Genomic DNA, 4,403 nt, shown 5'->3' on the forward strand with positions numbered 1-4,403 from the left:
CACACACACACACATACAACACACACACACACCACACACACACACACATACCACACACACACCACACACACACACATACCACACACACACACATACAACACACACACACACATACCACACACACACACACACACACACACACACACAGACCTGTTGCAATTTCCAGCTCTTGAAAACAAGACATGATGGTGGTGTGAATGGGTGACCGTGTGGAGTAATCTTTGAAATTATTTTGTAAAATTTGTGCTATAGTCAATGGAATAGGACATGAAATTATAACTAAGGGACAAACTCAACCATAGGAACAGCTTCCCCTTGGATCTTTATTATCTGAGTTTTGAGGTTTATTGACTGCTTTCTCCACTTTAACACTTAAATAAACATTTGTACCATCACAACTTAAGAATTAACACAATTTGGAAACTCTACTGATAACCTTGATATCTGTGAGATTAAGGACAATCTATTGGGACGGCTTCAGGCTGCTCTTCATTTCAGAAAAGAATTTGGTATAGATAGATGTATGTTAAATAAAATTACGAGAATTGATTCCTTCTACACCCAAGTGGGCGGTCCTTGGACTTCCCACAGGTCAGGGAACCCTGATGACTCTTCAAGCTGATGAGGGAGAGGGACTTGATCGGGGGAGGGGGAGGGAAATGGGAGGCGGTGGCAGGGAGGAGGCAGAAATCCTCAAATAAATAAATTTAAAAAAAAAAGAAATTACAGTGTCTTCAGGTGTAGCATCGTTACCATCGAACTACCGAGCACTGGAAGTGCTTGTCCATGAAGTCACTGAGCATTGGAAGTGCTTGTATTTGTTGCATTCACACTGGTGAGGCCGTTTCCATGAGCCTAAGCGTGCATTTGCTGCATCCACATTGGTGAGGCAGCTCCCATGAGCCTAAGCGTGCATTTGTTCCACCCACACTGGTGAGGCTGTTCCCATGAACCTAAGCGTGTGTGCATTTGTTCCATTCACACTGGTGAGGCCGTTCTCATGAGCCTAAGCATGCATTTGCTGCATCCACACTGGTGAACGTTATTAATGCTGGGGCAAGATACAGGACTGGAATTGTCAGTTTCCAAGTGGTCTTCAGCAATGAGAAAACTTTACCGTTTGTTCCTACTGGGTCTCCCTTCTGTATCTTGTCATTCAGTTACTTTCGTCAATTATTACCTAAACGCAGTGGCCAGTGACCAGACCCTGCCCTTGAACCATCACTTCTAATTCAAATCAAAACGGGCTCCGGGTAACTTACTGTCTCCTTGTCTCATCAGTCATTCTCCAACCTAACTCTGGATGCCTTTTCTTTTTTAATTTCCCTATGTCTCTGTATTTCCATATTATTGCTTTTCAACCAATTCAGTGGCTGCCCCTTCAACAACTGTTGTCCTAATCAGCTACTGCAGCTCCGCAGCTACCAGCAGCAGCCCGGTCATAAGGGCCACAGCCTGCGGGAATTCTGTTCCCTCACACACCACCAAAGGAAACTTTATCAAGATCTCTGCGCATCTATAGAACTTAATAATAGAGTAGAAAGGAGAAAAATGCCTTAAGTTTCAAGAACTGACATGATGGTTCAGCAGGTAAAAAGTGTGTGCCGTGCATTTCAAACCCCAATTCTATCCCAATTCTATCCCAATTCTATCCCAATTCTATCCCAATTCTATCCCGGCACCCACGTTAATGCAGGAAGACAACACAGACTGCAAGGAGTTGCCTTCCAACAAACATATTATACACTTGCATGTACAAACAATAATGAATAAAAATAAGATTTTTAAAAGCCTTTTAAAGTTTCAAGATTTCATACTACTTGGTGAGAACATAAATTGATTCCACGTAATAGTCTACCTATCCGGAAATATTTTATCTAAAGTTAGGATAAATATACAAAGGAGTCACTGAAAACTTTGGAGCTTTTTTTCTTTAACCTATCTGTGTTATAGGACCTAGAAAGTATTTTATGCATATAAAACCAATTGTATAACTATTTATAACTTCTAGAGCCACAAAGGAAGCCAGATTGTGACATAGTTGAGTAACACACCGTTCAGTAGTAGTAGAGCAAACTTTATTGACAAGAGTGCTTGGCTCTAGAAACACCCATAAAACCATAATTGAGTATATTGTGATCAATGCTTTGAAATTTAGAAGCAGCAGCAGTGAGAGCAAAAACATGTTTGCCTACAGTTCCTGCTATTGCATGCTTGACTAAAGGGTTTAGCACTGTGCTTTTGGATTTAGAAGATAAAAATGATACATTTGATGGTCTGTAAGGTCCCAGCTTATATCTGTTTACCTCCACTTCTGTGGTCTTTATGCAGCTGTCAACACCACAGTTTGTATCTGTTTGGACATTGATAACAACAAGAATATCTAGAGAAATGATAATGCTACCCCCCATAGACAAGGATTTTCCATTTTTGTCCAATTATGAATGATTTTAACTTCTTTAAACTTCAATTTTATTTTCCATAAAATCTATCTCATGGTAAAACTTATTGAAGAGGTTATTTGAGGTCTTTAATGTACACATGATGAAGTGCCTGTCTATAGTTAGTAATCGGTGATGAAGAACGAGAAGGGTGAACTATAAACAGCTGTTCACTTCAACTATGCATTACGTTATCTTATGTGGTTCTCGTTTTCTTAACTAACTGTACTATTTTTTTTTTTTGGTTTTTTCGAGACAGGGTTTCTCTGTGGCTTTGGAGCCTGTCCTGGAACTAGCTCTTGTAGACCAGGCTGGTCTCGAACTCACAGAGATCCGCCTGCCTCTGCCTCCCGAGTGCTGGGATTAAAGGCGTGGGCCACCACCGCCCGGCTTAACTGTACTATTTTTATAATCATCTTTTCTTATTTTTATTTTTAAGCTTCAATAATGTATATTGATACAGTATTATATGTATGTGTGTGTATTCTAGCATATACAGTCTGATGGGTTTAAGAAATGTATTTAGCTATAATAAAGTTATTTAATCATAATCAAGTTACTAAACATATACAACACCTCCAAAACTTCCTTGTGGTGGTTTTATGTTCATGAATGAAGTTTTCGTTTTGTTTAGCACACACCCATGTGTGTGTGTGTGTGTGTGTGTGTGTGTGTGTGTGTGTGTGCGTGTGTGTGTGTGTGTGAGCGCACGTGTGCGCGCCTGCGTGCGCTATAAACACTGAACATGAGATCTGGACTTTTAACACACTTTCAAGTTCCTAATTCCACTTAGTACTATAGGTACTATGTTATACAGATCTTTAGGATGCTATTTCTTGCATAAATGAAGCTTTATGCCCAGCAGAATTAATTACCAGTTTTCTTCTCCCTCCACTATTCTATCCTCTGCTTTTATGAATTTAACTATTTTTGATGCTTCATATCTGTATACTCTTGCAGCAAAGCCAACCACAGGTAGATAAATAGGATATTTGTATCAAAGATTCTTCTTTATCACACATACTAAATTAATAATATTGCTTTAGGTAAGTTGCAACTAATGTTAATATTAATAACAGTTTATAATCTCTAAAATATCTACCTAAAAACTGAAATAGCCTAAAAATTACATAAAAAAATAAACAATTGCATTATTCTTATTCTCAAGGTTAAAATGGTTAGTATGTATGTGTGGGTATGTGTGCATGCATAAGTAAATACTTTGATATTTTTCTCTTTATCAATATTCATCCTACACCTGAGGTATAATCTCTAAAAAACACAAATATATAAAATTATACTTTCATAACACAAAATGGACCACAGTGAAAATGAGACAAAAAATATGTTTTTTTCTATTGGTGGAAACACAAATTAGGTTGAATTTATAAATATTATTTTCTTCTCTAATCGCTAGCCAAAATTTGGCAATGAACCATATTTTATCCAATTTAAAGTTGAACTTGTTTTTCTGAGATTCATAGTTGCACTATCTACACTGCAGGAATAAAATGACTTTTCTTCACATATTGAGAAAATCCCCAAAATCCAGAGTGAGCTGCAGTAACCACATGGAAGCATGCTCTTTGATCCGCAAGTTCACATTCCCAATCTAAGCGGTGGATGATTACGTAATATACATCATGAATTTTCCCATGATGCAATAGAAACTTAACTTATTGAATAACATGAAAGCCAAACCTCTATCCAGCTTGACATAGTCACCCCAGCTGAATCCTGAATTCTTTTGCTACTCTGAGAGTGTGGGCCACAGCCTTTGCATGGGGTTCTCTCTCCTTGTCATGCATCTAGCTATTATCCATGTTATCTAACCCTAATTTTCTATTAAAAAAAATTAATCCAGAAGAGGCATAAAAGAAATGATAATTGATGACTGGGAATGTAGCTTAGTGGCAGTGAGGCCCATGCTTGACTCTTGGCCCTGATCAAAAAAAAAGGGAG

General features: G+C 38.2%; 1 protein-coding gene across 1 annotated transcript in view; it reads left to right on the top strand.

Moving 5' to 3' along the window:
- The window catches only part of Tacr3 (tachykinin receptor 3), a 77,813-nt gene that overhangs the window by 20,187 nt on the left and 53,223 nt on the right, over positions 1 to 4,403 (top strand). The gene's annotated exons all lie outside the window — the stretch shown is intronic.

This window comes from Microtus ochrogaster, chromosome 21 (assembly GCF_000317375.1).
Source record: "Microtus ochrogaster isolate Prairie Vole_2 chromosome 21, MicOch1.0, whole genome shotgun sequence".
NCBI lineage: Eukaryota > Metazoa > Chordata > Mammalia > Rodentia > Cricetidae > Microtus > Microtus ochrogaster.